Source organism: Antechinus flavipes, chromosome 3 (assembly GCF_016432865.1).
Source record: "Antechinus flavipes isolate AdamAnt ecotype Samford, QLD, Australia chromosome 3, AdamAnt_v2, whole genome shotgun sequence".
NCBI classification, from domain to species: Eukaryota; Metazoa; Chordata; class Mammalia; order Dasyuromorphia; family Dasyuridae; genus Antechinus; species Antechinus flavipes.
The window spans coordinates 424,258,648-424,270,702 of NC_067400.1; the positions used below are offsets into that span (position 1 = coordinate 424,258,648).

The 12,055-nt window shown below is 34.8% G+C and overlaps 1 protein-coding gene and 1 non-coding gene across 2 annotated transcripts in view; both read right to left on the reverse strand.

Moving 5' to 3' along the window:
* B3GALT1 (beta-1,3-galactosyltransferase 1) overlaps nt 1-12,055 on the reverse strand; it is a 595,978-nt gene that overhangs the window by 218,950 nt on the left and 364,973 nt on the right. The window lies entirely within an intron of this gene.
* Nucleotides 6,827-6,930, reverse strand: LOC127558457 (U6 spliceosomal RNA). The gene has a single exon (XR_007952844.1). It is a non-coding gene; the product is annotated as a U6 spliceosomal RNA (small nuclear RNA).

Sequence of the window (12,055 nt, forward strand, 5' to 3'; positions counted from 1 at the left end):
TCCTAATGAGAGAGACATGTCCTGACATTTTTGAGAATCTGACTCAGATGTGCACAGGAAATTTCTACCTTAGTGGCAATAGCTCAGAAACTACATAGACACCTGAGCAGATTTTTTTTTTTTTCTGCAAGATGCTGAAATTTTAATACAGAATGATCCCCAAGAGGTCTGAGATAGTTAATGCTCCTTCCAAAAGGAACCTATTCTCTTCTTTTTCTCTTCCCTCCCTACCCCACTAAATCATGAGGTGAAAGGAACTAGGTCAACACCTATTACTGGTTACTTTAGAAGTAACTATGGGGCTTGATGAGATACGAAAAGCTATGTGTATCTTTGATTTTAGTTATTAAATTCCACTAATCTTTCTCATGCTGCATTTGAGGAATAAGACAATGGTTTTTTTTTTCTTTTCAGATTTGAATGAAACCTCTAACCACTTTGTTAAGCTTTGAATACATTTGGTTTTTCCTCCATCTCTATCACTCTTTGAAGCCCAGCCTAGGTGCAGGCATCTGATACACAAAACCTTTCCAATTGCTGGTACCTCTTTCTTTTTGAAATTACTCTGTATATCTTACACATTTAAGTATATTTCCATCTTTTTTCTATTAAAATATAAACTTCTTAGGGATAGTAATTACTTCATTTTTATTTTTGTTAAACAAATACTAAGCCCATTTCTTTCCTCTTTATAGTAGATGCTCAGTATCTATATCTATATACACACACGCACACATACACACATATATAAGGTCAACCTATGTATATGTGCATATGCACAACATATTGGCTTAAGAATTTGGGAGAAGTGGATCATAAGTTTTATTAGTCTTAGTCTATTATTTTTCCTGTGGTTCTGATGGTGAATGAATATGTTACATTGAAAAATAAAGATCCCTCTCATGATAAAAACAAAGAGCATAAGCATAACTGTTTTTCTTCATTTTGGCTAAATAAGAATTTGACATCATTACAGAAACAACAGAATAGACTGTGTCTAAAATAACAGTGACATTGATCAGGTCTAGAGATATGAGGCAACAATACAAGAAGTGCTGTTATCCTGGCTCCCTCAGTTAAAGCATCTAATACTACATGGGGAACCACTGAGTATGTACTAAAAGAACAGATCCTCACAGTTCATATTTGGAAAGATTGTTTTATCAGTCATTAATATGAAGTGGACACAGTCTCTGTTGGGCTAGATAAAGTGTCTGTGCCAAGATTTCTACAACATGGAAGTAATGAGCATTTGGCAATTATACAGAAGTATTGGCAGCTGAAAGCTGAAAATGGAATGTCTTGATCAGAGAATCTCCACATTATTTTCCTTTGCCATCTTGGGAAGGAATAAGTTTGCCAAGGTCTATAGAATGTCACTTGACCTTTTCTATAAATGTACCTAAGTTCTTCCATGTTCCACTTGCCTGCTTCTTAAAGGTATGCCTCTTAAAATACAGGTCAGGTTCCTGTTAGAGGATTCATCAGCATTCCTACTACCATAAAGTGCACAGCAGCACAGACAGTAATGGGAGGGCAAAGCAGCATCTAGAGACCACTTCCTGTAATAAATTCCAGTTTTTGCATCCTTATTATGATTTTGGAGCCATCATAAGAAGAGAGAATACTAAATACTCGAGTGTTAAAAATCCTCTTCTGGAAAATGATGCATAAACTTTAAATCCTACCTGCCAAGTAGAGGTAATATGTTTACAAAACTTAGTTGATTGATTAGTTGATTCTCTCTCTACGGGACTGGTTTATTAATATGGGAGGACACAGTTCAATCCATATGCTAGTTTTTTAAAAATACTTATTAGGTATCTGAGGGGCACAGTGGATGACATTGAGGACATCAAATTATGAAGATTTGAATGAAAATCCTGACTCAAATACTTTTTAGCTGTGTGATCCTGAGCAAGTCATTTTATCTCTTTCTGCCTCAGTTTTCTCATCTAAAATGTGAAGATAATAATAACACCTGCTTTCCTGACTGCTTGGGAGGACCAAATAAGACATATACCTTTAAAGAGCTACCTAAATGCTAGTTGCTATAATATCATCAGGAGAAACTCCTGAATATTAACAGAGACTTGTTAAAACTGAAAAGTATGCTCTTCTAATTCAGGTACCAGATGAATAAGGGTAGTTTTAGCTCTAAGGACAGTAGGGATCAACCTTGACAGTTTTCCATCTCACAAGAGCTCCAAGCACGCCACCTTCTTAAAAGAACTTCACAGGGAGATCCTTGCCAGTTAAAAGTATTAAAGCTAATAAACCTTCCTAATTGAAACATCTGGAACTAAAAGAAATAGTGTACTAAAACAATGGTTAAGGCCATATACCCAATAGGAGCTGTCTGGCTATACCAAAAGGCTAAGGCTAACAAGAGACAAGAAGCAGCATGTGTGAGATGAGTGCTCCAAGGTGCTAATAGCTAACCTTTATCAAGCACTTTAACATTTGCAAAACCATATACATATATATATGTGTGTATATATATATATATATATATATATATATATATATATATATATATAGTGTGTGTGTGTATGTGTATGTATGTATATATATATACCATCTTGTTAGACAGACTATATCTCCATTCACCATTCTTACTTTACTAAAAACTATTTTTCTAATCCTTTATTTTTTCTTGCTCTAGCAAAATGCTTGGAGATATTGAGGATCCATATTGACAAATACATATTTCTATATATTCATGTTATTTACCTTCATTTGAAATTAAATTCCCTAAATAGTCAAAGGATATAAACAGATAAGTTTCAGATGAATAAGTTAAAGCCATTTCTAGTCATATGAAAAAATGCTCTACATCATTTATGATTAGAAAAGTGCAAAGTAAGACAACTCTGATGTACCACTTCACGTCTCTCAAATTGGCTAAGATAACAGGAAAAGATACTGATAAACATTGGAAGGAATGGATGTGGGCAAGCTGTGATACTAATGCATTTTCAGTGGAGCTGTGAACTGATCCAGTCATTCTGGAGAGCAATTTGGAACTATGCTCAAAGGGCTATAAGACTATATATACCCTGTAATTCAGCAGTGTCCTTACCAAAGAAATAATAAAAAGGGGAAAGAATCCATATGTGCAAAAATGTTGGTAGCAGCTCTTTTTTGTAGTGTTATGAGTGAGGTGATGCAAATATTATTAGCTTCATTTTATAGATAAGAAAATTGACATTCAAAGATATATTTGTTTTCATCTGCGAATATTTATTGTAACCATAGTAAAGAACTACATATTCTATAGTTCTGCATGGTATATATATATTTTTTTTAGATTGTAAAAGGCTATACATGCTAGGTTAACAAGTTTGCCTTTTATTTTATTTTTTTAATAATAACTTTTTATTGACAGAACTCGTGCCTGGATAATTTTTTACATTATCCCTTTCACTCACTTCTGTTCCGACTTTTCCCCTCCCTCCCTTCACCCCCTCCCCCAGATGGCAATTAGAATATAAATGTTAAATATGTTACAGTATATCCTAGATACAATATATGTGTGCAGAACCGAGCAGTTCTCTTGTTGTACAGGAAGAATTGGATTCAGAAGGTAAAAATAACCCAGGAAGAAAAACAAAAATGAAAACAGTTTACATTCATTTCCCAGTGTTCTTTCTTTGGGTGTAGCTGCTTCTGTCCATCACTGATCAGTTGAAACTGAGTTAGGTCTCTTTGTTGAAGAAATCCACTTCTATCAGAGTACATCCTCATACAGTATCGTTGTTGAGGTATATAATGATCTCCTGGTTCTGCTCATTTCACTTAGCATCAGTTCATGTAAGTCTCACCAGTCCTCTCTGTATTCCTCCTACTGTATCTTACAGAACAATAATATTCCATAACATTCATATACCACAATTTACCCAACCATTCTCCAATTGATGGGCATCCATTCATTTTCCAGCTTTTAGCCACTACAAACAGGGCTGCTACAAACATTTTGGCACATACAGGTCCCTTTCCCTTCTTTAGTATCTCTTTGGGGTATAAGCCCAGTAGTAGCACTGCTGGATCAAAGGATATGCACAGTTTGATAACTTTTTGGGCATAATTCCAGATTGCTCTCCAGAATGGTTGGATTTGCTCACAACTTCACCAACAATGTGTCAGTGTCCCAGTTTTCCCGCATCCCCTCCAACATTCATCATTATTTTTTCCTGTCATCTTAGCCAATCTGACAGGTGTGTAGTGGTATCTCAGAGTTGTCTTAATTAGTTCTTCATAGTATTAGTGGAAATGTTGTTTTGAAAGGCTCTGGTCAATTACTAATCAATTAATCATTAAATATTTATTAAACACTTATTATGTGCCAGTCACTGAAGTAAGTTCTAAAGATACAAAGAAAAGCAAATACATTGTGGCTGCCATCAGGGAGTTAATTTTCTAATAGAAGAGGCAATATGCAAACAATTATGTTCACTGGAAATTTGTGACATACGCAGTATAAGTAAATGGTAATTTCTGAGGAAAGGGAAAAGGAGGGAGTCACTAGGAAAGCCTCTTCTAGAAGGTAGAATTTGAGCATAATCTTGAAGGAAGCCATAGAAGCCTTTGACAGAAGAAACATTTTTAGTTCATATAATGCTTTTCTTTATCCCTAAGGTAAACAGAAAGGGAACAGGAATGGGAAGGAATGTTTTTCCAAAAATGCACTCTGAGTCATTTTCTCTTTCTATGGCCCCAAAGTTGCCTTTGCCTTCTGTAGCCACTCAGTTTCTGGACTGAAACAGGGTACAATGTGCAATATATTTCTCGTCTAAGTCTTTTTATTGCTTCTGAGCATCATTTTGATCAGTGTTTTCATCTTGCCAAAATAACCACCCTAAAACATGAATGATGGGTACTACCAGAGGCACAAGGATGCCAGAATGGCATACCAGGGAAAGAAGATATTAGCCAATTCATTTTAAAATTGATTATGGCCCTTAAAATTGTCTCTTTTACTGTACCAGTGGTCTCAATTCTGTAAGGTTGGCTGAGAGAAAGGAAGGAAAAGAGCTTGTGAATGGAATAAAATACTGTCTTCTTGAAAAAAAAATATCAAAAAACCTATTTTGGGGGTTTTAGACTCAAAACTGTTTGCCCAGAAGGTACTTGTTGAAAGGGATGAGGAGGAGGAAGTAATGAGAGAATGGGTACACAAGCCCAGTAGACTCAGTAAATAAGCCAAACTTCATGGCAGAAAGTTTAGGAAATCCTTTACCTAGGAGTATAAGAAGGCCTGGTAGTAGTGAGTTACCTTCTCTTCCCCTGATCCATCAAAGATGTACTAGTCCAGTTGGTTTCTCACTTTTAGGGGGTGTTGATCTGTAATCCATTCTTCTACTTCCTCAGGCCAAGGCTGCTTTAGTTGTAACACTTAGGTTTTTGGATCACAATATACTAACACTATAGTGGTAGTCACTATTCATTAATGTGTCTTGGTTTCATACACCAGTGGAATATCCAGGATCAATAGGGATTCCTCATATCAGGTACTTCAGCACCCTGCCTTAGCATTTCCTTGTAGATAGTCAAGTCAGAATTAGAAGGTGAAAGTTGAAAAATATTCAGAAGTGATTAAAAAAAAAACTAAAATTAGTTACTTCTCAGTAATTCCTTTATTCCTTTGTTTTTAATTACTTTCATTCTACTTGCTAGTTTTGTGACCCTAGGTAAGTCATTTAGAGTCCTCCTTCTCCAGAACAAGAATCTCTAGTTTCCTTCAAAATTCAGCTGAAATGCTTTCTTGTGTACTCAGTTGTCTATCCTCTGAAAAATTACTTTGTATTTCGTATTTTGTATTTATTCCAATATGTGCATGCTGTTCCCCCTGAAATAATTCATTTAAGTTCTTTGAGCCCAGAAGTGTTTCATATTTGCTTTTTTAACCCCAGAGCCTAGCACAGTATCTGGTACATTTCTTTGTTGTTCAGTCATGTCCAACTCTTCATGAGCCTATTTGGGGTTTTCTTGCCAGAAATCCTTGAGTGGTTTGCCATTTACTTCTCCAATTTATTTTACAAATAAAGAAATTGAGGCACACAGAATTAAGTGATTGTCCTGGTCCAAATCCAGATTTGAATTCAGGAAGATGAGTCTTTCTGATTCTAGCACTCAGACTCTATCCATTGAGCCAACTAGCTGCTCTGCTTGGTACTTGGTGAATACTTAATAAAAGTGTGGATTGGTTGATTGGGTGGTCTGTTTTGATTAAATATCCTTTTCAGATCAATTATTCTAAATTTTTCTTACTTCCCCTCAGCCCCATCTCTCAACATGTTTATTTGTACAAACTTAACAAATGGTCACAGTCCAGACTTTACTGATATGAAAAACTTCCTCACCTTTAAGCCTCTTCATGTCAGTAACTCTACTTATAAATTGATTCTGTTATCTTTTTTGGTTCTTTTCTCCTTTTCAGAAATAATTCCAGTTCCATATTCATTCCTTGCTCAAATTTGAGGATCTTGTTTCTTGTATTATATGTATCCTCATTAATCTTCTCATTCTCCATTTTTGTTTGGTCCTCATCTATAATTTCAAACACATTTCTCCCTCACGGTGAAAACTTTTTATTTCATCTCATTACTACTATAATATTGTCCCATTTAAAAATTTCCTTTCCTTGATAAATTTCTCAAGTCAAGTGCTTTATGCAAACTACTCCAACTTTCCAAAATCTTCATTCATTCCTAAGGCAATGTTTTTTTAACTACATTCTCAATAATTTCTTTTACCTAATCCAAGGGCTATCCTTTTAAGTTTCAATTTGATTTTATTATGACTTTTAAAAAAATTTGTTTGGGGAAAAACTAGGGAACACTTCATGAATTTGTGTATCATCCTTGCCTCTCTATGCTAATATTTTCTGTATCTTTGCAATTTTAGTATGTATGCTGCCAAAGTGAGCACTCATTCTGGCATTTGAATATTTTAGCTCCTCTTTCCTTATTGAAATTTTTACATCCTTTTATTCTATGGCATTTCTCAATCCTGATTTTCTTTCCACTTCTCTGACTTCCTTTATTCTTTTTGCTCTGACCCTTTTCCCCACTTCTGTCTCTAACTGTGGGAATTCCCAGTGAGGCTTTGCTCTATATTTTCTTCTTCCTACACCTTTTCTCCCCCTCTTAAATTGGTTCTTTTCTATGGCCTGAACTCTCACCTTTATGTTGATGATTCCTCAAATTTGCAATTATAGCTTTTACTCTATCTGACCTATAAAAAAGTTTATCTTTACTTTATAATGTTTGCCTACTATCCACTAAGTAACTTAGAATAATAAATTTTGGAGTTAAAAGGTACTATAGAGTTTGTTTGATATGCCCTCCTACCTCTTTCAAAAACCGGTATCAATGTTTTTTCTTGCTTGCCTGTCTCAAGCCTCTCCTCATTGGCTTCCCTGACTTCCTTCAAGATCTATTTAAAATCCCATCTTCTACAGGAAGCCTTCCCCAGTCCTTTTTAATTCCAATGCCATGAAATATTTCCTATTTAACTTGTATACAGCTGACTTTGTATATGTTTGTTTGCATGTTGTCTCCCCTATTTGAATATAAGCTCCATAAGGTAAGGGCTGTCTTTTACCTCTTTTTTTTTTTTTTTATCATCAGTACTTACCACAGCTCCTGGTACATAGCAGATGCTTCAAGTTATTTGCTCTGACATTTTTTCCCCCCTGAGGCAATTGGGGTTAAGAGACTTACCCAGGGTTACACAGCTAGGAAGAGTTAAGTGTCTGAGGTCACATCTGAACCCAGGTCCTCCTGGCTTCAGAGCTGGTGGTCTATCCATTGCACTACCTAACTGCCCCTGCTTCAAGTTATTTGAATAAATGAATTGACTAAATACCTTTAATGACAGGGAGCTCACTAAAGTAGGCCTGTTCTGTTACTGGATAGCTCTAATTGTTAGATTTGTTTTATGTTAAGGAAAAAAATTTACTCAGAACGTTTGGCTCAGACTACTTCTACCATCCAGAGCAGGCAATTCCTTCCCCTGGGGTGAAATACCTCAAGAAGATCAGATTATCTATTCAATAACCCTTTCCTAGCCAGAAACCCAGGAGCCTAGAAGTCCAGGACATGTTCTTTCAATCAAGAATGGCATATGCACAAGTAAAATCTTTAGAGTAGTATATTCCAAACACAAAGATTCTAAAATTGGGGAGAATTAACTTTGCAAAGCCTCTATTAGTCTAATTTTATCAAGATGCTTGTTACAGAAAATCATCTCTTGGGGTAACGGCTTTCCAAAATCATAGGATCTCAGAGATGGAAGGGACCCAAGAGGACGTCTAGTCCAGCCTATATTTGACCAAGAATGCCAGCACTGAAAAATGTCCATCTTTCATCTACCTGAAAAGTTCTAATGGTAGAGAACCTTCTTTTGGACAGCTCCAATTGTTTGAAAGTTTTTCTTCAGATAAAACACAAATGTGCCTCTCTTCAATTTCTATCCATAATTCCTAGTTCTATCCTATGGGATTGAGCAGAACAAGTTGAATTCTTCTTTCATAACCCAATCCTCTAAATACTTGAATACAGTAATCATTTCCATTGACCAGTCTTCCCTTCTCCAGGATGAATTTCTCTAATCCTCTCTCTATCCTCTTCTACCTATACTTCAATATGTATGCCAATACCTTTTCTAAATTTGTGGATCCCAAGTTGAGCCCAGTATTCCAGATAGATTTGCTCAGGCCAGAGGATAGCAAAATTTCAATTTCCTGAGTCTGAACACTACACTTTCCAACACAGCCCATGACAGCATGGTAATTTATTTATTCATTAAAATAAGGGATAAAAAAGAAGACCATTTGGAAAGATCTGTATAGATATTGTATCACCCTATTCAAAGTTCCTAGAGTGCCTAGATTGCCTCATTTTAATATTTTTTTGTTTTCATTTTCAGGATTTACCAGTTAGCTCTTATTCCAATCTTCTGTTATCTGCAATTCTGCTAACTTGTCTCTGTGCCTCTATTTGAATACAGATATATATTTTTAAAATGTTGAATGGTAGGACCAAGGACAGATCTCTGGGGGGTACTCCATTCACTCTGTAACTGACATTTTTAACCTGGGGTCTGTAAATTCCTTTCCTGGAACAAAAGAGTGAACAAATGAGTAGCAGCATTGAATGCCCAGTCCTAGTTTCTGATCTTATTACCCCAATGATCTGGATATAGTTCTTTCAGGATATCTAGAATTGAACAGCATTTAGGAACTGTTTGGATTTTTTGTTATTCTTACCTGTTTTCATTTAGGGTAGCCAGGTAGGGCTGAAATAGCTAAATTGTGCATTTCTCTTGCTTCATCCAAGTCTTTCTTGCAGTAGTCAGCACCTATCTCTCAAGCATCTTCAATCTCTCCATAACTGTTTGCTTTTGCAGATTTTTCTATGAACATTTTTAGATCTTTTTCTTAAAAAGTTTCCTTGATCCTTTTAGTTCATTTAACTAATGAACCACCTTTTTTCTGATTTGAACTGCTATGCTTGTTGAAAACATTGCCTATATCCAATGTTTTCTGTTTTAGTAGCAACTGTCTCTAAATGTCTTTCAATATAATTTCCATACTTATTATTTCATCAAAGTAGTCTTTAAATTCACCAGTGATAAATGAGAAAATGTCCTTCCTAACCTAAATGGGAAATTCGATGACTCCCTGAGTCATGATCTTCATCCTCATCCCTATAGTTTCTAATATTATCAACTATCTCCTCCTAAAGGATGCAATCTCTGTCCTCGACTTCAAGGCATCACTGCTTTAATTTTTTCTTCTTTCTCTAATTATTTCTACTTTACTTCCTCCATATCATCACTATACAGATCTTTCCAAAAGGTCTGTGCTTGGCACTCATCTTATTAAAAAAAATCTCTTTAGTGTCTCTCCTTCAATGAATGAATCAATCAACATGCATTTATTAAATATTTGTATGTCCCATTAGGTAGTGTGCAGAGGTCTTAGATACAAAGAAAGAGGGTCCCTGTTCAAGGTAATTTAATGTTTGTGTATAGAAATGTCAAAACTCACAAATGTTAACAGGTATACAAAAATGGTGAGGTTAATTCACCCTTAAGTATTAAACAGAATAACTGCCTAACAACTTATTTTTGTTCAACATGTTGTTACATAGAATTGAGGGAAAGTTTCACAATGGTGGCACAAAATAGTTTGTTTTTACTTGACTCTTTCAATATCAGACAGGTCAATAAAATGTACTTATGTGTTCACCTGATATATAGAAAAAAACACTATTCAATCTACTAACCAATGGAAGTAACACACTCTCTCTCTCTCTCTCTCTTTCCCACTTTCATTGTCTCCCCTTCTCTCTCTCTGTCTCTCTGTATCTCTTTGCTAAAAGGCTCTTTTATTTATGAGAATTTATTTTTAAGAATTATTTTTTATTTATGGATAAAATGAAGAGGAAAAATAGGTACCAAGACTGGTAAATAGGAAATAGATTGGGTAAAGCATATAGTTAGCAAGGAAAGGAATTTTAACAATCAACAATGGAGAAGACAAGTTCCCTAGTGGAACTTACAATTAACCAGGAGAAAGGGAAGACACTATGAAGTGGCAGGCTAAATTTATAGAGGAGTTTAGTGGACTAATCCCAACAGGGTTTAGCAAGGAAAGAGGATAACATTATTGATTGATGGGTTAACCCTAAAAGGGATTGAATACCTTAAAATAGTTAGCTATAATAAGGAGAAAGACATCATAAGGCTTTGGAGGCAGCTAACCCCAAAAGGGATTTAGCTTGGAAGTAATTCTTTAGAAAAGTAATACAATAAGCTTTCTATTTACTTTACTATTCCACTCTTCTATAAATTTATTAAATCTTTTACATTAATTAGAGTGGACATTCTTTATCATTAATGGATTCAAAAGGCAATTATAGATTTTACAAATTTGAAATTAAAAGAATAGTTGAATATTTTTATCACTAATTTGATAATGTCTTGGGTGTTCAACAAAAACATAAATAAAAAAAGTTTTTAACAGAAAAATTTTTATCATTGATAAAGATATTTGAAAAGCTAACATTTGAATAATAAATCCATGATTTGATATCAACAAGTATTTATTAAGTACTTATTAGTCCTACACACCAAGGATACAAAGAAAGTTTTACAAAAAGTCTCTGCCAGAGCAGACATTTTAATGGGGAAGACAATGTGAAAATCCCTATCTAGGAGCAACTAGGTGGTGCAGTGGATAGGCTTGGGTCAGAAATTAGGAAGACTCATCTTCCTGAGTTCAAATCTGGCCACACAGGCTATGTGACCTTGCACAAATCAGTTAATCCTGTTTGTCTCAGTTTTTTTGACTATAAAATGATCTGAAGAAGGAAATAGTAAACTATTTCAGTATCTTTGCCAAGAAAACCCCAAATGGGTTCACAAAAGTTCACCACTAAAATGACTGAGCAACAACAACAATAGCATATATGAACAAGATAGGATTATGGAAAACCAGTTTAAAATTCATTAATGATTTTCATGATTAGATTTTTATTTTCAATACTAAATTTTTTCCTGTATAAGACTGTATTTTGATTTTATCCCTTCTAAATGCATATTTTTGAATCTAGTCAATAAGTCCAAATTTTTATGAGTTTTAAATTTCATATTATAAAAATAAACTTAGTTAAAATGCTTTTTATATACTAGCAGTTCAAACCAAGAAAAAGAGGCCTTCCTCAAACAAATCTCCTATATAACTGAAGCTACATAGAAACACAATTCGTGGCTTATGGCTCTTCCTTCATTCTATACTTTAGAAATTATTTATTCTTTAGCATATGCATCTCTACTTATGGTCAAATACTGATAGAGATTCACCTTTCTTTAAAGCATAAATCCTGGGAAGTAGAAAGAAGTACCAAAATTGACTACAGAGGACCCAACTCAAATATGCTGTAGATTATCTATTCTAGCCTTACAGCTTCTGTTTCCCTTTCTACAATAGAACAATCCTTCAGTTATCCAGTGAAAGTCATCACTTTCAAAAAAATGACATCCCAAT